We start from the raw sequence: 23,200 nt of genomic DNA, 5'->3' as shown, positions 1-23,200 counted from the left end.
GGACCCCCCGTGCTCGGGGCGGCCGTGGAGCCCCCTGTTCTCGGGGTGACCAAAGGACCCCCCGCACTCGGGGCGGCCGTGGGGCCCCTCCGCTGGCGCTGCATGACACACCAACCCACTCTCCACGTCCTTCAGACGCGGATACTCAGTGCAAGACCCATGCGGAGGAATCACGCTTTTCACAAGCCACAGTTCTAAAACTGTCAGAGCCAGGCAGTACAGCTCCAATGTGTAACTTGCTGCTTGCTAAAAGGCCCAAATAAAGATATTATTTGAATTTCTAAGGAACATTATCAGCAGCAGGGCAACTGTTGTAATACCACCTTTCAACAACTTCAGACATATTACAAGTATTTATAATTACATATTACTATCTCGTTTTGCTTCAGAAGTCCAAAAAATATTTTAATGATCCTAGTTACAATCCTGTTTGGCTGCTTACTGTGTTCACTGTATGCTCTTCTTGTAGATATAGGCATGGATTTAGCTACATTGTTTTTGAATTTTATGCTCTAGTTCCCAGAAAATGTCACTTTAAAAGTGATCTATTCTTTTAGAAACAAAAGTTATTTAAATGCATGGTTCAAAATATAGAACTTAACAACAGTGCTTAGACCACAGATCCTCTTCCAGGACTGCACTGCAAACAAAGAGGTGCACAAACAAATATTTTTTAATGCCAGCCAACAAACAGGGGCAACACCTTTCAATTCCATAAAAATACATTCAATAGGTAGAAATACTTTGTCGAGGGACAGAATAGAAAAGGAGTAACTATTTCCTTCCACAGAAAAGTAAAGAACTTTCTGCATTCTGTAAAAGTAAAGGTGTCTTATGAAGGCGAAAGAACAAAGCAAAACCAAAAAGGAAAAGAAACAAAAAAACCAATCCTGTCCCAACTGATGAAAAACACTAGGAGAAAAGTTGAAACAAATGAATATTCTTGCTTCAACATCAGCATTCAGGTAAGCAATAGAGATGGGGGCAATTCACCATCCCTACATGTAATCTTTTGATTTACAGACACCCCTTTAAAACGGCCTGCTTTTCAGAACTCTCTCAAAGGAAAGGACACTCGCTGCCTTACCTCTCCACATTTTATTTGCGGCACCCAGGCTGATGCAGCGTTCTGCACGTTCTGCCCCCTGGCCCTCACACTGTTAACTAAAGAGATCTTTTCATATTTAATTGTAAGTGTTATGCCTCACAGCCCAACATACATTTTTCTGTTTTGCAAGCACTGCAGCTTATTCTGCTCWGCTGTGACAATGCAAGAAGAAAACAGATATATAGCTTAGTATATGGGTGTTAAACATTGTAAAAATTACTATTGTGAATTCTCYTTTATAATCATATCTGCTATCTACATGTGTAGCTAGAAATCAAATGCTCTGAATATCTTTTATATACACATCAAATGCAAATGGCAGCCTTATCCAGAGAACTACCAAGTAAACCAAACTTTTATTGCTATCAATGAGAGATGGAAAGCATTAACTGTCTGTGTATATCACTGATATTAATAGGTGGTGCAGATTTTCAGCACTTCTGGCAAACTAACTAATTGCCAAACAATCTCATCACTGGTCTATTTATCTAACCTAATTTTCCATCACTACAGTGGCACACAGAGGAGCTTCCCATGAGGTACAAACCCAGATAAGCTATCCAGCTTTACACAGCAGTTGGTAGAATTCCCCCAAACTAAGGAGGATTATATCCCTATTTAAAATATTGAATCTAATGTAATTGTCAATGTCACTACTCCTACACTTAGATTAGAAACTGAATGTTATTCTGATAAAATAAATGGCAAAATGGAACTCAGAGAGAAGACTAGCCTGGACAAAACATTACACATAGCATGTGCAGGGCAYAGACCTGAATTGGCAGGGAGATGGACCAGACACGATCATTTCAATTTCTAACTTCAATGATTATGATTAAAAAGTTATAGAACACTTGCATGAAGTTATTTGACATAATTAAACTATAACAGCACTGAATAAACACATTAAATGTTATGTCCAGACATACATGAGTTATGTCTAAATAAGGCAATTAAATTTACTTTTACAGTTTTAGTTACTATTCAGAAAAATATATTAAGCAAGGTTATTACACAAAGCCTAAAAATTGAATTTGGATCTATGCAGGTAGAACCTCCAGCCTATACACTATGCAAGTGTATATAAGTGCATTTATTTAGCAGAATCAAATGACAGAATATAGTCTGCTGAGCATCTGATTTTAACTAGCAAATACACTTATCAAAATGACAGTATTATTTTCATAGCTGCTTGAATATAAAAATAAGTCCCATTTGATATATAATGTTTATATTAATCCTTTTAAACATTTGCTGCCTTTCACCCCATAGGTGATCCCTGCAAAATGTGTAGAATGATTTATTAAGGYCTGACCCAGCAAAGTGCAGAGAAGGCTCATATCCCACTGGCTTCAGGAGCTTAAGGGCTAATTAAGGGCTTCTCCATGCACCTTCCAGGATCAAGTTCTAAGGATTCTGCAGTCCTTCTGGACTACGCTTTTGTCAGGTTTTTGTACATTAACCTTCTTTATCATGATTTCACTTTGCACTGAGGTCAGTTAAAAGCTGCATCTAAAACTCTCAAGCAAAATTTTCAATCAAGTTGGTAAGAGTTTGTGCAAGAAAGGAATGCAGGTGTGAGTAAAATGTTTGTCACAGCTAGCTGTTCCACACTGAAGATCACTTAAGGATTTCACATCACAAAAATTTCACAACGTAGGCCTGAAGAAATTATAGCTACCATAGTTAATAGGACACAAATAAAATACATCAAGAAAAGCATTTCCAGTGTAATGCATAATTCTTAGGTCTAAAACTAACATTCAGTAATCCTGTGTTTGTTTCTTCAGAATTTCGCTCTCCTGTAATACACGTAAATCAATGGAAAATATTGGGAAATGTAAATCAATAGTACTTATTTTACTGTTAAAAAGAAAATCTATTGTTCTATTTTTCTTTTATGCTGTTTGCCCTCAAACTCTAGAATTTTCTCTTTTCCCTTTGGTATTTTAAAACCCAGTTGTAGATGTTCTGTTAAAGTAACAGTAGTCATGAAAATCTGCAGTGCCTTTGAAACGATCACACAATCCAAAGCATTTATCCACATCTGTAGAACTGATTGACTAAGTAAAATAATAATTCTTTTTTTAAAAATATGTACTGCTTTTAGAACACAATGTAAGCGCAGTGAATATTATAACAGGTAGTCTAATTCGAACACCAGTAAAAAGGCAGCACAACATTGTTAAATTCAGGAAAAAATGTGTTGTTCTTTCAGTTGTGTCTTTGCTAACAATACGGACGCATCCATTGTATTACTACTGCAATGTTATTGAGCTAGTTTTATTAAGGCAAATTTATAGCAATGTTAGAAATTAATACCACTCTTATTTCCTCCACTGCCTGGCTTTATTGAATGCCATGGGGCATATTAATCAGTAAAGCCAAGTAGTGCATGAAATAAAAGTATAAATTAACCTGTAACATGAATGTAAAAAGGGGCTTAATAAAATAGAAATAAATAACACTTTAATGATAATCAACCCCGCCTGGCTTAACCATGCACACAGTGTAATAATGCTAAACACAAAAAAGTACTTAAATAAAGTTTAAATCATGATATAAACAACATAATATCTGAAGTAATACTTAATTCACTGTATTGTTCAAATACACAGAAGTTTGTACAAAAAGCATCTTTCTGGCCTGACACTTGTTCATTCACAATTCCTGTTAACTTTGAAATCAGGAATCCAAAACACGGATAACTGTAATGTAAGAATGACTTCCAAGCAATTCTGCATTCTAGAGTCTGTGGATTTACACATAACTAAAAAGGAGGTTTTCGCATAGTATATTTCACTTACACCCAAAATACGTCTCCAAATATCAGCTAAAACCAGAAGAGTCTCTTCAAAGCTATTTCACCCTGCAGGTGATGTGCACACAATGTGTACAGTGATTTATTAAGGGCTTGACCTTGTAAGTGTGTGAAGTCGTTTTAACCTGCCTTTAAATTTATGTTGTTATTAAAAAAAAAAAATGTATTCTGTGGTATAATGGTGGAGGTTTTCTTGAAGGAAATCTCTTTCCTCCATCCTCCAGGGTCTAAAAGACTCAATCCATAAGAATTACTCCCAGTAAACAAAGTGCAGTATATATGCAAGTCTTTGCAAAATCAAAGCTAATTTTGTAATCATAAACCAACAGACAGCTCAGCTTTTTTCTACAGTTATTACAGTTGTAGAGTACAAACACCTATGCTGTCATATATAACTACATATATGAAAATATATTTATCTGCAAAAACCGAAAAATATTGGCCCAAATCTATAATTATCATAAAATAGCAAAGTATATGCTCCCTCTGCTGGCTCTGCTGCAGAAGTCAACTATGAAACACACCCAGTGTAATTGCTCTGCTATTAATGACACCGACATATAAGTATGTAACAACTTTGCAAGAAACAAAGGGTAACATGAAGAAAAGTAAGAAGAGAAATACTGTGTGAGTGACAGCCAAATGTAACAATATGAAAATGATACAGAAGTGAAGGTTTTACAAATATAATAGAAATACATGAAATTCATTGCATCACAGTTTTGATACTATTATGGAAACATACTAGTATCGGATATGGTCAGCATTTAAAAGATATCATGAGCTATGTTGGAGACATTGTGCTTGGGCAGAAATGTACTATGACAACCAGTACTAAGTAAAATATGTCACATCTGCAAATTGTATAAAACAGGGTTGCAGACTGGTTACATTCAAAATTGTATCCAGGGTCTAATAGAACTGGTTAAGGATCTTATTTTGGAGAAAATGTAATGACACTGAACAGGAGGCAAGCTTAACATTTAGTCCAAGTGAGGTSGCAGTACTCTGACGATGTTCACTAGGAGTTCTGTCAGCTAATGAGCTGAACCATCCGTAACAGTTTTCTAGCAGATGCGGYCCACTCCCATACCAGGCCACTACATCTTCTAATGCAGAGATCTGTGGCAGGCTCTAGTGACAGCATTCTGAGCAAAGGGTAGAAAACTCAGCCATCAGGTACTCAAACATGGTCATTCTTCTTTGTAAACAATAACGCTTTTCTCTTTCTTTCTTTCTTTTCCTTTTTTTCCTCACCACAGGGCCTTCTAAATACAAAATTCCTTTTAATTTCAAAACCGTTGTGATTTTTTTCCCCTTCATGAGCCATAATATTAAATTCAGCCCCAATACAATTCCACTAGATGGACAGGAGTTACACTAGGAAAGAATTTGCCCAAGTACTGCTTCTTTGMTTTTAACGAAAGTTTACGCTTAAAACCTGCATTTTTCTAAGTACATTGAATTTAATCAATGATACAGATTTTTAAATCACTAAATTTCAGAAAGTTTTAGAAGATGCGTAAGACTATCCAGTTTAAAATATTCCAAGTGTATATTATCTCAGTGCTTTTACAACAGGATATGGCCTACAGTAGTAAAGAAAGCAGACAGTGAAATTCATATCTTACCCAGTAAATATGCAAAAAAAAATCCACGCTTAAAATCATCTTTTAAAATGCTTTTTAATAGAACCTTTGTGTATCATTTCTGTCTTCTGCATCAAGTAGCATTTTGAACAAGGAGTGTACTTAGAGCATAATGCCATGACAGCTAAAAGACTACCGATCCAAATGGATACTTTAACATTATAAATACTGGTCACCATGTTTAGATCATTGAACTTCAAATTATTTTCCTGAGAGGTCAAATTCTTTGGCAATTAACACTCAGTGCTGACAGCATTATACATAGTAATTAGTCCTGAAGGTTTCAGCCTAATGACTGAAGATGAATAAGAGACTTTTTTATTCTAATAAAGCAACAGAATTCCCTTAAAACAGAAGAAATTACAGCATACCTATGCTGTTCTAGTTACATACCAACACAACATTTATGGACAGTTATTTAATTTAAATTAAACTAAACCAGAAACTGAACCAGTAGAATGCCACTTGTTGGTCTCAAATTCACCAAAGCATCAAAGCTTGCACCTAACTTTCCATGGCTATTGCAACTGGATAAAACATGCTACATTCTTTGAAATGTGACACCTTACGGRTTTAAGAGAGAGTGCCAACTTAAAGAATATCCCAAATACAGGGCTTATATTTAACTAATACATTAGGGAAGCACATGGAGTAAGTATTATAAAAGCTAAGGTAAAAAGAAATCAACTTACAGGTAAATAGTCGTGCTTGCATTTTAATACATTAAGAGGTACAGGATTTTTTATTTAAATGTTTCCTCTAGTGTTGAATTAAAACAACTATGCTTTATACATGAAGAAGTATAGCGTGAACATCTGTCACAAATACATTGTCTATGGATAGTGGACCAAAAGGAAGTGTACAGTGGAAATATGACCAGTATGGTTCAAGTAGTTACATACAAGGAAACAAACATGGACACCGGCTCCCTGACATTTTTCACACCTACTAGAATCGAATATTTTAATAAAAGACAGTTATTTTTCCCTATGTTAATATTTCAAACATCTTTTTAAATAAATTGCCTGTGTGCTTGTATCAGTTGATTATATCTTCTACAAATACCATTTTCTTTATTCCTTGGGACTAGAAACAACTCTGTATTTCTACGCCAGTGTAGTCATACGCATTAGACTGGAAGTAAGACTGTGACAGCTCTGCTTACTGCTTGCAGCTGTCACTAACACTAGATCTATCTTCACAAATATTATTACAAGTGTGTTCATCTGAGGTGTCCTTATTCACAATAGCTGACCTTCATGGCTATGCTTGACATTTAAAAAGAAAAGTTGTGCTTTACAACCTTCAGTGTGCTCTCAGTTATAAATTACTTGTAGAGTATTAGTAATAATAATTGATTTTAGCAGTAAGTAATAGAGTTATAAACAGCTCCCACTATTTAATGAAAGAAATGCTTCAGCTTCTAGTTTTATTTATTAGTATTCAAGAGCTTTCCACAACCTTACTGAGATCAGTTATTGCTTAATTAAACTAGAAAAGATGGCCTGTCAATGACTCTTTGTTCAAAAAACATAAAAATAATTATTATTTTTTCCATTTCTCTACAAATCTTTTTATGATTTGCTTGTTTTCCTTCTCTGAGTTGATTTGAATGCAGAAAATACTGAATTTTCTTAATTTTCCTTATATGTTAATAAAAAAGCAAAATTTTCATCTTAATGTGGTGCATCAGCTGCAAATAAGTATAATCAATGGAGAATTTTACCCTGCATTTGACTGCTCCAGAGCTCTCCTTCTCAGTGTTCACAAGTGAATCAGCCTCAGAGACAGTTCAAGCATCTTTCAGATGCTTACGATTAAACCCTACTGCATTTTTTAAGAAATGTAGCGTTTCTAACAAAGTAGAACAGTGCCTGTAGGTTTGTAATATGTAAGAACTGATGTCTGCAAATAAGAAACTAAAGACTAAAAGACTTCACTGGCAAATGGTCTGATGAATGACGCAATCTTTCTATCCGTAATGGTAGGAAGGTTTCAAATAAACAATATCCAATCAAAATCTGACTGGAAATTGATAGTAGCTGCTGRTTTTACCTTCTTTTTTCAGTCACAAAGTAGTGATAACTGACAATAAAACTTAATGTCACATCATCATTACACAAATAAAAATATACTGTACACTTACATAAATGTCAAGCTTGAAATGCTGTCTATCATCTCTCACCACTAGCTGGCACCACAGCTTTAAAAATGTAGTGGTATGTCCCATTTATATTTTACTAATTAACAAGCCAGCTACATAATTTTCAACAGAAAACAATTATTCAAAGCAAATGAGAAATATTTTGGGCTATAAACTGAAATGAGTCTGAAAGCAATATTCTCAGTGATGGCTGGTAAGATATACCCTGTAAAGGGAAATGGATAATAGTTAATTGATTCAGAGCTTGTTTTTATTAAATGAAAATAAACAGTTCTGTACACAGACAGGAGAGTCTGGTATTTTTGCTACTGAATGGGAGATTGTAGAGGTCAACATGTTGGATTATGAGGAGGATGAACCCCAATAAACTGCCCCTCTTATTGGGCTTTCTATCCCAAATAAACTCAGAAGCCACTTCACGTTTATTCCCAAGGAAACTGCTTTATTGCATCAGCTAATAAATTTCACGTGCTCTGTCTCCTTCAGTGGCTTCCCTCCCCTAATAACAGCCTGCTGCTTTCATTGTCTGGCGGCTGGGCACGGGCGCCCTGAGCAGCTAGGAGCGCGTTTGCATCTCTGACCGCRGCGGTCCTGACACTGCAACAAACCTCATTGCTATGTTCTGCTCTGATTCGTTCAGACTTGTCACTGAGGACTGATCTGACACACACACGTCGGCACATGCACCCACACATCCAGACATACACAAATCAAAGCACGGGAGTTACAGGCTAGTCAACTACTGCTCAACCTTAGATCAAAAGAAAATTCAGGCAACTGTTTCCAGCTGTCTATGGATTTTATATTTATTCACAGGTTAGGATATAAAAACATAAATGGTCACATAATACCATACACATAATTTGTTAATGTACAAATACATCATATTTTTGTCAGCTGTGGTACAAGTAGACACTAAAATACTTATACAGTGTAAGAAAATGCTCCCTAAAAATAAATTAAGTTTTAACCACTCAGAGGGCAGATGCTCTGCAGCTGTCCAACCAAAGTCACTCTGAAACCTGGAACATACAGAGAAGATTTCTGTATCTGTAATAGCAGTCACTTCAAGAGAATTCTGCCCTGGTACCCTTAAACAGCACAGCTTACAGTAAGGTTACACATAATCATTTTTAGTCTTCCATAGGACCAGAAGGAAGATAATGTATAACTTGAAGAGCAAAAATGTACAAAATCTGCAGCTGAGTTATTACAATCTCTACCCAATAGCTATCTACCCATTACTGTTCAACAGATATGCCCCTCCTCCATACAAAAAAAAATCACAGAATAACATATACTGGAAGCTATGCAGAAAAAGGTGACCTCCCGTGTCATTTTATAGAGACATTTCTGTGCTAATGGGGAAACAGTGAACCTAATCTACATCTTCACTGTTCTCTAGATAGGTTAGATTCTGCTATTTACATGTTACTGTAAAGGTGCCAGGCTACTTAACACAGAAGAGCAAAAAGCAGCTCCCACGCATCAGTATTGAGGAGATTATGCATACAGACCATACCTGTGCTTCCAGCATGACCACTGACATCACGGAAGGGCATGACACAATGACACGACCACTTCTTACTAACAGATTGATCTGGAAGACTAAGTATTGCAGGACTGGGGTTAACAAACAAAACATAATAGGTACAGCACAAATTCTCACCTTCCAAGAGAAAAAAAAAAAAAAAAAAAAAAAGACTGGAAAGTAATGAAAGGAATCTACTACAAGATCAAATTATTTTGGTGTTTTAAATGGTATTTGCTGGGGAATTTTACCCTTCATCAATACAGGTATTTGTGTTTTGCACATAACTCTATCCTGCATTTGCCATCCTGAATACAAACACTTCTTTCCTGTCTTGGAACAGAAAAGAGTGAAGAGGATATATTGGTTTCTTTTCTATTTGAAAAAATACCATATAAGGAACACAGACTGGGATCACATTTGTCTTTTCACAAGAGGAAAGTTTACATAGCTACATTTCTACATTGTATCTGGAATTCTCAGATTCCTGCCACTTGCAAGTTACACTTCTAAAGTTCATTCTGTAGCCAAAGGTTTTGAATCTTTGTTTTGTCTAACAAAAACTGTCAACATACAACAAATTAGCTGCCCTTAGTGCTTTAACAAAGCCGTGGGGGTTGACACCTCTTTGCCATATGCTCAAGAGCATAAACACATTGCCAACATCAACTCATCATAATATAAAAGAACACTAGCCTTATTTTGCCCCGTCCCAAAGTTACTCTGAGGTCATTTCGACAGTCCTGCAAATAGTCAACAGGGCTTGTAACAGAGTCAATTCCACAGAATTCAGGACAGACGGCAATGTAAGATGAAGGATCATAAATTGGAGAAAACCTGGTCTTAGTGAATGCAGCAGCAAAGCTTGTAACAGCCGCAGTGTAACAAAGAAGTGTTAGAGTTAATCCACTGCTATCTGTCTTTATTTTGCTAACCCACTCAAGTGGACACCACAGCATTGAGACTACATTAATCAAAATTTGGAATGACCTGCTTTTCATTGCAAACTGCAGTTATCTTTCTTTACTGATTGGCCTTGACCTGTCAGCTGCCTTTGGTACTGCTGACCCTGGGGGTTCTTTTGAAGAGCCGGGAGTACTATGAAGGGTTGTCTGACTCAGTTCTTGCTTGGTTTAATTCATATTCTACTCAACATACCCATTTTATTTCCAGTAGAAATTGCTCATTTAATTGCATTGTAAGTTTTATGGGCTATGCCCCAGGCTGCGTTCTTTATGCCAAGCTTCTCAGTATTTATATGTAGAATGGTGGAAGGGGGGGGGAAGTCATTCACTCACAAAACTAGACCAGGCTTCATAATACCAGTATTTTTTACTGTTTTACTTGGTATACAAAGCTGGTTTGGGAATAAAACAAATGTATGTGTCACCAGCCCAGACTTATTTGACAAATGCCCTGTTTTCAACTTCATACTTTCAGGATAGCTTTGTCCWCCTTTCAGGAATTTAGCAACTCTTTCTTCAATGATAATATGTATTAAGTCTGGTAAGAGACCTATATTACAACTTCACATCTAAACAACCCCAAAGTTTGTTGGATGAGATCATTACTACATACCCAAGATACTAATGTTCTTTCAGGTAATAATTTTGCAGTGGGGTCAAAGTGTTTAATTTCTTCCTGTTSCTTTGCCAATGGGTCTCAGATTTGATATTCCCAATTCTGATTCTTCCCAAAGAAATAAAGAAATGTGTAATATTGCAGAATTCTAGCATATTTGTGGTGTTTGCCAAAACAGACAAGAGTTTAAATTTGACATTCAAGTATGAGAAAATGCTTTCAAATATTATGTCACCCATAAACTCACAGACTAGTGCTATCTTCTTTATTACAAATTAGTAAAAAGCAAATTGTAGTCTTACAACTAGCATTTAAGTTTGTCAGTGCTGTTTACTGCCACTAGATCACTGTCAAAACAGTATCACAGGGATTAGGAATGTAATATTGAAAGAAATGCATAAGGTAAACTTTTATTTTTATTTATATTTTGAATTAATGGATTATTTCAACAAATAGGAGTGAGCTTATTGCTCAAGATATTTCACTTTGCCACAGAACTGATACATTAAATCAGTATCATCATGATCATGAAGCTGAAAAATTTAGATTAGATCCATCATTCAGGAATAATCTGGATCCTGGTCATCCAACCAGTTTTGTGCAGATGGATTTCTGTACCAGCTGCAGTGGAATGCTGTGCCAGAATTAGAATCTGTATCCAATGGTAAGAGTCTGAGATTGAGACCTCAGAGCAAAACACTAACTTGCCATTACAAGTAAAATATATTTGTTATAAGTATTATTTTTAGTTGAACGTTTAATTGAATTTAGTTTGCACTATGTTGACTACCTTATTTTAAAATAAAAATTTGTCAATGGAGAAAAATACAAGGGATAAATACTAAAAAAAATACTATTAACCCCTTAAAATTTTTGAAAATGGATTTTTTTTAAAATAAGATAAAGAGGATAGTAACACAAATAGGAGATATGATCAAAAATGCAAATAAAGGGAAGCTACAAAAAGACCAAGACTGCAGTTCATTCATGAGTGAAAACACAGTAACAGGCAGTATTTAGTGAGAGATAATTATCGAGAAAATAAGCCCAGAAACAAAACACCTCCAGAATTTAGAAAAACTCAGCTCTGAATCTAATTTTTGTGTGCTAGGATTTTTCACTAGTGAGCATTAGTAGGAAASTTCTGGACTCTTACGTAAAGATCAACAAACTAGAAATGGACGCACAGGTTTTACTCCAATGTCATGTGCTATAATTTGATACTAATTCCAGTTGAACTACTGTCAATTACCTTATCTGTAAACGCAATCAGAGAAAAGTCCAGGGTCTGAAATTCACCAAGCATTTATATGAAAAGAAAACAAAGGGACTGCTTCTTTCTCTAACCTCCCTCCACTAGATTCATCGAACCTCTTCTTTCTGGTATCATTTTTCTCTACTATATGCATATATTTTCTCTACTATATGTAATGAATCAACTGCTTCAAAAAGCAGAAGAATTTCAAAAACAAGATAAAGTATTCTTTCTGATTAGCTAAGAGCTAATTTTTTTTTCTTTGCTGTCCCTCACCTTGGCCTTCTTTTCTGAACAAAGTCTGTTTGTTAAGCAGTAATTGCCAGAGCAGTATTGCCAAAGTAGAAAGACAAGCTGCGTTAATGCTTTAACATTCAGTTTAACTGGGACAGCAACACACACGTTACCAAAAAAAAAAAAAAAAAAAAAAAAAAAAAAAAAAAAAACACTTTTTTTTCAAATGAAATAACATTGCTTTCTGCTTTTGATGAATGTCACAGATTACTGATAACAATATGTAGCACGGAGTAGAAATGAACCAACAGCTGCCAGAGGTTTAAGTCATTTGTACCCTGCCTGTTTGTACCTTCCCTGCTGGAAGTTACCATTTTCAGAAAACAGTAAGCAGAGGGGAATGTGAGCCTACATTTAAGCCACTCAGTTCACACGTTCAACATATTAAATTGTCGGAGAGAGGAAAACATCCTCAATTACCATAGCTAAAGTCACAACTAATCAAAAGTAAATAAAATAAAATAATAAAATTAATATTAAAATTTAGTACTGTGAAAGCAATATTTTACCATATTTTATTAGAAACAGATTTTAAAAATTGTAGGACATAACAGTGAGCAAATATGTTTTGATTTTTTTTCAAAAATACTCAAAATTCTGTGCCTATTTATGATCCACTTCTTCTCACAATGGTTAAAGCACAGCTGATCTTCACAGCAAAGACAAAACGCTAGTCTACTCTTCCCAAATGACCCTACCTAGACTGTGACCTTATAGGACCACATCTTAATTTAGAAAATGTAACAAGGTGGCAGTCCTAGCATGTCCCATGGGAATGGAAATGCATTGGTCAAATACAGTCCTCCACAGAATCAGGAACATTCAAAGAGATCTAGGAACAGCAGCAGTGAGCAGTACAGTCTCAGGAAGGCCTGAGGCAGTTTTGGCAAGGTCTGAGGAGACCTTCTGCACTGGTGGTATTCATATAGCAGTTAATAACATGGGTTCTGGCATACCGATGTCATCTATGTAAAGCAGATGACAAAGCAATATGATCCCTGCTGTGAGGAACTAACAGTTTGTGGGATAATTATGAAGCTAAGAATAATACCTAGCAGCATATAGTAGGGACACACTTTTTCCAAGACAAACTGTATTCATATGAAAATATTATCTTCTCCTCATTACTCTTCAAGGAGAAGTAATTTAGCAACAGCTGTTTTGGTCCAATAACGTGCTTCCAAGAGAGTAAAGAAGATTGCTACTGCATACATAAAAAGGTCATGCTAGTACAGACTGAGGTTTATGCTCTGTTTCTAGCGGAGCATCACTAAAATACAACCCTAATAATGGGGTGAAATATTTTTCAGCTTACATACTGTCTGATTCCCTCAATATCCTAAAATCAACATGCATGTCAATCACTTTGAAACATGCATGCTTGTGTTTTAGCATAAATGGGATCTGAGGTACATACTCATAAAAAAGATTTAGGTTCTGAAGATGAATAGTAGGCAGATTCTAGAGTCAACACTGACAGACTTAACCTAAAGGTCAAAACTGGCAAATCTGCCTCACCTCATTGAAGTGAACAAAACAGGAGAAAGAGGAGCTTTAGGCTGACGTTTCAGCAGTGCTGCAGTCATGCATAATTTAATACTCCATGACTGGCTAATAACACTCTTCTCTATCTTCCTATCAGAAGTCTTGCAATAACGGTCAAGATTTGTGGTTTCCAGCAGTCAGTCTGGAATATTGCCTCACTGCTCCAGGCCTGACACAGTAGTTCTAGGTTCCCATTGGGATATGCTATCCAGTTGCATCAGTCTGCCATCTTAAACTCTTGGGAGAGCATTAAGCTACAAATAAACACAGACAGGCAAGACAGAAGACTGTGTTTGGGCATATGACTTATAGCACAGAAGCAAAAAGTAACTCCAATTCAGCTAGTCCCATAGCCAACTTCACGATGAAGAGGGAATAAAAGCAAAGGCAGACTGGAGGGTTAGCATATGTCTATCTGAGAAGGACACAGAAAGTAGTTAATTTTTTCTTAAACAGTAACTCTAAGATATATTTACATAAATAATCAGTTGTGTGTTTCTATAATTACACATTACAAGCATATTTATTGCATTTTAAATTAAATATTGTATAATGATAGATTAAAAATATATATTTTTCTTATTATAAATTTGTGGCGTAACTACAGATAATATTTCAAATGGTACAGTCCTCTTGGTTGACTAAACTTTAAAAGAAACTCCTAACTCACAGAATCGAGGTGAAACTTCTTCAGGCTGCCCCACTGAAATGAAACAAACAGATCCATTTATCTGAATGCTTTGAATAACAATCTTGAAATAGTGCCCAGAAAAAATACGAAAATGAGTAACATCTGCAAATTTCTTAGGCCTGCTTGGCCTCATTCTCAACCTACATAAATTAATGTGTACGGAATGTACCTCAGGTAAGAATCTGATTCCATGACTCTAAATCCCTTATTCATAATTTTTTTTATGGTGGGGACATCATGAGACAATTATTATATTGTTCAAACACCACAAAAATCACACTGTGTTTTACCATATCTGGTATAAAATAGTGTAACAAAGTCTTCTGACATCTGGTTAATGTAGATTGATACCCATCTATAATAGCGTTACGGTTGCAAACATTAAAAATGTACTACTAGTCTTTATATTACATTTGAGCAGGAGTGATCACRTTTCATGGAAGGTCAAATGATACTCCACAAAAAAAATACTTGTCTGTCATTTCACAAAAAACAAAAGCAAAATAGCAACATTTTAAATCCATATTGTTCCCATTTACATGAGTCCACTTGTTTGAAAGTTACAGTCTTAAATATTAATTCATTTTTATGTATTAGATAGCTGACCTTATATTAGCTTTCTCTTGCATAATCTGCTTATATTACCATCCTCTTATTAACACAYGGAAAATGATTAATTACCTGGCCAATGAAATCAGGAGAACTCAAACTGTCTGTGTCCTGAAGGCAGGAAATGTCATCAGGTTATATATTGCTGTAAATATTTCTACTATTCCGCATTTTCCAACTTTGTTTATTGCACATGATCTACAGTATTTGGTAAACAAGTTTGTGCAGCCATTTCTGTGGTGAACATTCTAGAATTATAAAGCATTTTTTTTGAACTCGTAACACAATTTTCTATTCCATGGAATACAAGAATCTACACATTTGAGGTCTCTAAATGTACAAATGATTACTAGCTGCAGTTGCCTCACCTGAGGCTATATTCTCTTAGTAGTTTCAAAATATTTCTCTTAATTAAGTGATATAATCTGCCAAAGTAGACTCTAGACATTTCTCTAGAGTTTTATTCTACTTGCCCAGCATCTCCACTGGACTCTTGGTATCGGTCAGTACAACAATTTTAAATGTAGTAAGAATGACAAGATACTTAGAAACAATTACAATGCTCATGATGTTTGTTTAATCATTACCACTCATATTTTAGGGAATAATATTTTGTATTTAGCAATACTTACTTCTAAATAAATACAAAAGTTTTATGTTAAAGAAAAAAAGAGTGATATATAGCTTGTATATGGAAATTATTATGAAGATTTCAGGATTTATTTTAAAAAGATATGCATTAAAGTTCCAAGTGCAAAGATTAGTACATGTGGTATTATGCCCTGGAATTTAAATTTATTTTGGCAGCTTGYGAAAGACAACCTTATTCACATGTTTCATGCTTTCTATATACAGAGAGCAGTATGCATATCCTGCAATACTGTAATCTAAAAACCTCAAATAAAAAAAAAAGTACTTCTTGGCAACAACAGACCAGAAAATGATTATGTAAAAAATCGGTTCAAGGTCTTTTGAAACATCAGACTTCCCAGAGGAGTGTAATACTTAAAAATGAGCTACAGCTTGCAAACAGAATAAAACATAGCATGTCATCACAAAGCACAATCCTAGACATATAAGTATTAAGCATGGGGGGGGTAAATTTAAGGAAGGAATCTATTGTACAGCTATGTTTTTTAATAARTCCTGTTTGTGACAGCTGTTGGCAAAGCAGCTTTTAGGGGAGTTGCTATGTATACCAGACAAACAGTTAAAATTATGCTTGATGAAACTTTAGTCACAGTCTGAAAATGTGTGCAAATTCAGTTTAGAAAAAAAGAGAGAGGATTTCCTGTATAGCAGTCAGAAAAGGCATTTTGAGCCACACAAATCTAGTGCCAGATGTAAGACTAACTATTGGTTGAATACTGACCATGTGTTTGAGCTGTGCAGATCTGAAAACCCCTCCCAGAGCTAGATCTGCATTGCAGTCAAAGACCAAACAAGATTTATTTCCTCTGCCCTACTCTCTTGCACAGACAGTTTGGCAAGCAGGAAATCCACCTGCAGTTCCTCCTCTAAACTGTACCAATTATATTTATTCTTTACCTAGTAGTACAATTACTGCTTACTAGTGTTTTCCAAATCTTAATAACATGAATATTAAGATCAAGTATAATCTTATTCCATTTTTAAAAGTTTTGATTTGAAGAGTAGATATTACCTGCTATGTCCTCCTTTCTTCTTTCCTGTACATCTTACGCTTTTTTATTCCTGTGTAGACAAAATAAGCCTTGATTAAATATAATTCCAGAATCTCTTATCTTTTTCCATGTTGCAATGATTTTATTAAATAGATTTTAGCACAGTTGACTCCTCATGCATTGGCACCTCAAACATAAAATATTAATTTTCATTTTACCTGGAGTTTTCACCTATATGTAGCTATCTCAACAAGACTAAAGTTACTGATAAATCACATTATTTCTTCCCCTGAAAATAAATATGCCACTATTTGATCTAGATTTAAAGAAATTATATGTTTGCTAACAAAAAATAGTCTAGTATAAAGAAAAAAAATTTTTTTTAACAAAGCCTTAAATTTATCTAGGGCCTAGGTAAATCAAGCAGCTTAGCATATGTTAGGCTCACATTATTTATATAAAGTAAGCTCCTTAAATACGATGGTTGACACTTCAACATGACAGCTTGACACTTTGTCTAGAGTACAACTTCATCAGTAAACAGTAGAATTCCCCATATCTTAAGATTCAGGCAATAGATGCGAGTTCCTTGGGCACAAAGTTACACAGCCAACTATGCTATAATGGTATCTCAGCAGGTTTTCTTTTCTTCATTGCTACAGGTCTCATTGTTTGAGTAGTCCTAATAAGGCCTGGAAAAACCTTCCCAATGAGTGGCTTTTCTTTTAATTTCTGTCAGCAGGGTTCAAGCAAATAATATTTTAAGAAGAAAATTCTGAGAAAGCACAGTGAAAGCAGGTTACGGAATAAAACAGAGTCTAACTATGTTCAGATTTAGTTAGTGTTCAAAGAACAGCAAAGCAACTGGAAAGAATTGATTAGGAAATGGTATTCATTTTACAGTAATCCAAAATGCGGGATTATTTTCCATCTAATAAATTCAGGCTTACACATCTAGTGAACATACAGATTATTCTGAAGAATAAGCATTTTATGCGGGGATACAACTGTAAAAAGAATTCATCCCCTGTCCCTGAATGAAAACAAAAAATACAAAGGGAAAGTAGTTTACAAATATTTTAATTCAGCTAGCTGCTAATTGTTTGATCTCTTTCATTTCCTGGGTCACAGCTCTGAGATGGAACTCTTGAGGAATGTAAGTCATGCAAAACTGATCTAAACTCAGACAGATGCAGTCTAATGAATTTAGTTGCAAGAGTTTGGTGTTATTTCTCCAACTGTTTGCCAGAAATTACCCCAGTATTAGGATGATAGACAAGGACATGTGCCTTTGCTTCACAGATACTAGCTGACAGATTGGCGTATTAATTCACACTCACCTTTATCAATTATTAAAGTTAATATGGGAGACTCTAAATTGAAGCAGCTGACGTGCCTATATGCATTCTGTGACTTTGTAGAAAAAAAGCAGAAAGTGGAAATACCATTGCAAAACCACTGCAACTAAGTCCTGTAGAGACCGTCGAAGTTCTGAGACATTAGACATTTGGACTGGCATCATCTGAAGTGCAAAAGGCCTTTACGATTTGTCATTTCTGAGTATGTATATGTACATATGTTTGATATGAAGAGAGAGAGACAGAAACTATTATTTCCAATTTCTGAAATAAAGCAAATACTATTACATAATCACACTACTCATTCTGATATCAATAACCAGACTGTTGGTTCTAGGTAGTTTTAAATTAATGAAGTGAAAGGTATTCTTGCAGCCTGCATTGCATAAAAATACAACTACATTTGCCAAAATGTTATCAAACTTTACACTAATATATTATCCTGTCTTTGTTCAGTAAAGATTGGTCATTTAAATCAAATGCAGAGATGAAAACAATGTCTTTTATGTAAAGAAGACAGCAGAATCTACAGATGCTTGCACAACAGTCAAGTGTCTGCAGTAACACTTATCTGTATTTAAATAGACCATATATCTACAACATAGAAAAAAGAAGACTTGAATGTTAGACTATCTTTTTTCCTGCAGCTCACTTCAGTTTTTTTACTATGGAGCGCTCAGGCCTCCTTACCAAGATTATAGTTTGTATGCTTTTCAAAGTATGAAATCTCAATACATTTAAACTAACTACACTTGTAAAACTATTATCACAATGCTAACATTTAATCAATAATGAGCCCTTTTGTTTCTGCAATCTAAGAAGCTTACGAAAATACATTTGTTTCAGTGAATTGGTTCATTAACATTACTACTCTGGAGACTAGAATTAAAGACCAGTTTTGTGGTCACATCCTAATCTCCATGTAATACTAAAAAAGAAGGTTGGATAACTTCACCAACAATAGTACTTTTGTACCCAAAGACTCATTTCACAAACTAATATATTGTAAGAGTCAAACAAAAAAAAAGGGGGGGCAATGAACACAAATTTCGGCCACAGAAATAACAAAAGTCTTTCCCACTCTCATGGAAGTATGGAAGCTGGTACAAATTATGTTTCCTTTGGCTTACAATAAAGACAGTATACATTTGCAAACACTTCTAGGAAAAAAAACAGCATGCTATGCATATACATAGGTCACCTGCTGCTGCATTTGCTGCATAATATGAAACTGCATCAGCCAAAATAGATACAAGTACATTAAACATTGTATTTTCTTTTAAGAAAATGTGTGAGCCAAAATGGAAAGCAACAGTCTACCAGATACCAGCGAACTTGAAAACACTTTACTAGCACAAGACTGTCTGTTTGAAATCAAAATTACAATTTTTCTTCTAGGATCTGACTGGTAGATAATTTTCATAAGCAACTGTAAATCTTTGTAAAATTGGCCTCTTCCTCTTTTATTGGTTCATCTTTTATATCAGTGTATAGAGCACTGTACTATAAAATAATTGCATTCATTCATTGCTTATGTGTAAGCAATGGTTTACCTGAAATGCAGGGGGACAGAACTAYAGAATTCAAACTTGATCTGCCTATGGCTATGCAACCAAAACACAGCACAATACAATCAGTCTCCATGAGCAATGCTTAACTGTGAATTTAAAATGAAAATCAAAGTAATGAAGGCCTCACATTCTCCAAATTCTATGAGGTACTTCTCGTATAAACTAACAAAAATCTTTGCAACTGACATGTACTTTAAGACATATATTTAGCCAATGCTGTTGTCTCTTTCATAGTATTCTCATCCTGTCGGTGACAAAGTTATGAGTACAGGCAACATAAAAGACACATACATGAAAACTTTTATTTGAAATAAATGTTAAAGCTGGGTGGTTGACTTCAATGGAGAAGAAAGGAAGAAAAGAAATTGTTGGTTTTAGCCTCAGTGCAAAGACTCTCTCGAGGCTACTGAGATTCCAGTCAGTCCACTTCCTAGGAAGTCACCTGTCTTCTCAGAGAACAATCAAAATACAGTAATGATCTACATAAATACTTCTACTCCCAACTTCAGTACACAATGGCTGTGAGAACATTTCTAAACCTATTTGAAATTTACACACACATTAGGAAAAGTCCCTTCAGCTACAGAAATCAAGTTTTGACATTTTTGCACAAACCGGAGTAAACTGAAGATGCTAACCAGAAACTCAGAGATTATCTCACTTTTTTTGTGGTAACTACAGGTTAGAGACACAAGCAAAGAAAGGAAATGCCAAGCTTCTTCCCACTGATTGATAACCCTTTCAATCAAACATTTCTTATGGGGGGGGTACCCATTTAAAAACCTTTCTGTGAAACAATATCCCAGGCCATAAAAGTATTTTTAAAGGGGAAAAAGAACAATTCCTCCTACTAAGTTAGGTCATCTGACTGAAATGGTCCTAGTAAAATGGCTGTTGGTACAGTGAGGATAGAGACAACCAAGACTATGGAGTAAAGATGACTTTTACAGGTAGTTTTTTTAAGCCTTTTTTTCTGTCATTTTCCCATAAGGAAAAGTTAGCTATGTATGTGCTTAACTATTCAACTTGTTTTATTATATTTTAATTTATTGTACATAACTGCTTTTTCAACTCTACTTGCTAGTTTTTGATCACAAACACCAGTAAAACAAGATACAAGTGATGCTTCTGCTTAAGAAACTAGAGGTTTGTCAAACTGCTTTTACTCGCTTTGATACCTAAGCTGAAATACACGAACTTCTCTCACTTTCAAAGGGCTAGTGCTTAACGATCTCTAGGAAGCCATCTCTTCATAGTCTCTTCGCAGGCTCTCTAGGATGAGACCAACGCGTGGAGGCAAGGAATTTCCTTTTGAGGGTCTTGGGCTCTACTCGGGCATACCCCGGTTCTCCTGCAGAACTCTGTATCACGTCCCTCTCCCCTCGTTTTCTTTAGTAAGTTTGTCTCTCCTATAAAAGTGTTTGAACTCGTCTAATTAACAACTTTCTTCAGGGTCAACGTCTCACTGGCTCCCCTTTCCCAACGGCGCGCGGGGCCGCACGCAGCCGCGGCGCYGTGCTGCAAGCCCCTGCTGGCGCCCGGCCCGGCCGCGTGATGAAGGCAGCAGGGGCGGGCGGCCGCAAGGCCGGCCTGACGTGCTCAGGGGGAGAGGCGGCGCCCGCCAGTGCGCCACCACTAACGGCTGCGCGCCGGCGCCGCCACCCCCACAGCGGGCGGCGGTTAGTGCGCTAGGCCAGCGGCAGGCGTGTGACCGGCGAGGGCGGGAAGAAGCTTAACTGCGCGCTGGCACGGTTATATCTTATCTTATCTCACCTCTACTCCCCCTTTCCCACCTTCCCTCTTCGGCCGTTCCCGCTCCCTTCCTTTTTCCCCTTCTCTGGGTGGGGAAGGGGCTCCGCGGCCGAGCGCGGCCCAGGCCCGGCGGCACTGCGCGGCGGGGGAGGGGCAGTRGGGGAGGGGGGTAGAGGGAACAGCCGCCGCCGCGCGCAGCTGCCATTACCCCCCCACACACACCCCGCCCCCCGCGAGCCCGATCGCGCGGCGCCTGGAGCCCGCCTTCCCGTCACGTGACCCCTCCTCCGCCCTCCCCCTCCTCTTCCTTTCGGCTCCATATTGATACCGAAGGAGGCGAGTCTGGTCACAAAATGGAGGTAATTGCCTACCGCGTGGAGGGAGCGGGACCCGCTAACCTAAGCTGAGGCAAGGGAGGAAGGGAAGATGAAGCGGCCTTCTGCACCCCCCTCCGTACTAGTAGAGATGCTTAAGCTCTCCGCTAGCGCTCCTGGGCGGGAAGGAGGAGTGCTGGGCGCCCCGGGCTGAAGGAGGGGGCTTGGGGCGGTTGGAGGGGGCACAGTGACGCTCATCGCGCTTCCCGCAGCCTTCGCTGAGCGGCGACTGCCGTTGACTTTTTGTTGGGCTCCTCCCGCGCTCCAGGCTCATTTCCCTTTTCGCTGCGAAATGGCGCATTAGCCTGCAATGGCGGTCGCTGGGAGGAAGGGGGAGGGCGCGGGAGCGGCTGCGCCTCCTCCGTGCGGCCCCTGGGGCATGGTGGCTGCGGCCGCCATTTCGCCGCGCTCCAGCGTGTGGGTGGGTGACGCAGGGCTGACCCTCGGCTTGGGACAGGGCTGTGGGCATCAGAGTCCCCCTCTGCCATTTTGGGGGAGACCGAAATGCTTCGGCGCGTGTTCGGGGGTGTGTGGATGTGTGTGGGGGAGGAATGAATCCCAGACATACAAGTGTCATTGTTCCTGTTCTCTCTATACGGCCCCGGTAAAAGCCACCTGGAGTACTGCGCCAGGGGTATTCTCCCACTCGTTTTCTTGGGAAGAGACTTATAAAGCAAAATGGTTGTATAGGGCTGTCCCCCACTCCTCGATGAAGAAAGGACTAGTACACGTAGCAGCACCTCCCTAGGCCGCCTTTCCACCCCCCCCCCCCCGCACCCTCCCTTCCCGAGGGGAGTTAGCACGTGCAGCGAGCTTTTGCTGACTGAGAAGGGGGGAAAGGCTTACCGCAAAGCTTTCTCAGATGCTTTCTCGTTTCCATTTCTCCTTTTCCAGCTCCCCCAACTCTACATGCACAAGAGCCACGACATTCAGTAGCTTCCCGCCATGATTCTGGTGGGCAACACAAAGAAGCAATCCTGGGCAGAGCTTGGTTCAAAGTTTCCTTAACTTAAATGAAATTGTGATCAAATTTGTACTAGAGCAGTCATTCATATCCTACCCAGAGGGAAGATACTGTAAGGATAGCCCCTTCTGCTTTTCTTCCCTTTTCTTCAGAACCTAAGATCTTTTTGCTCAATTGTTGTTAGAATTGTTCAAAAAAAAAAATACACAGTGAGCAAAATTGTTGCAGTATTTTCTTTGGATATCTTGGCCCCTTTTTGCTCAATTGTTGTTAGAATTGTTCAAAAAAAA

At 37.4% G+C, this 23,200-nt stretch overlaps 1 protein-coding gene and 1 long non-coding RNA gene across 13 annotated transcripts in view; one reads left to right on the top strand and one right to left on the bottom strand.

Moving 5' to 3' along the window:
- Positions 1–21,702, bottom strand: part of LOC146600558 (uncharacterized) — a 32,218-nt gene extending 10,516 nt beyond the window's left edge. The window contains exons 1-2 of the long non-coding RNA XR_014897954.1: positions 21,594–21,702; positions 16,912–16,961 (exon numbers count right to left, since the gene is read on the bottom strand). This is a non-coding gene — a long non-coding RNA (uncharacterized LOC146600558). The remainder of the gene's footprint in view (positions 1–16,911; positions 16,962–21,593) is intronic.
- HNRNPA3 (heterogeneous nuclear ribonucleoprotein A3) overlaps positions 21,453–23,200 on the top strand; it is an 18,802-nt gene continuing 17,054 nt past the window's right edge. For 3 of the 12 annotated variants that reach the window (XM_085322429.1, XM_085322389.1, XM_085322379.1), the window contains exon 1: positions 21,453–21,571. The gene's annotated coding sequence lies outside the window, so the exon portion shown is untranslated. Of the gene's footprint in view, positions 21,572–21,821; positions 21,932–23,200 lie in introns of those variants that run through there. The other 9 variants (XR_014897945.1, XR_014897944.1, XM_085322403.1 and 6 more) reach the window with 6 other exon arrangements.

Source organism: Rhea americana, unplaced genomic scaffold, assembly GCF_003343005.1.
Source record: "Rhea americana isolate MKP2758 unplaced genomic scaffold, rheAme1 scaffold_12, whole genome shotgun sequence".
NCBI lineage: Eukaryota > Metazoa > Chordata > Aves > Rheiformes > Rheidae > Rhea > Rhea americana.
The sequence above is the reverse complement of the archived record's forward strand: the minus strand, read 5'-3'. Positions and strand labels throughout refer to the sequence as shown.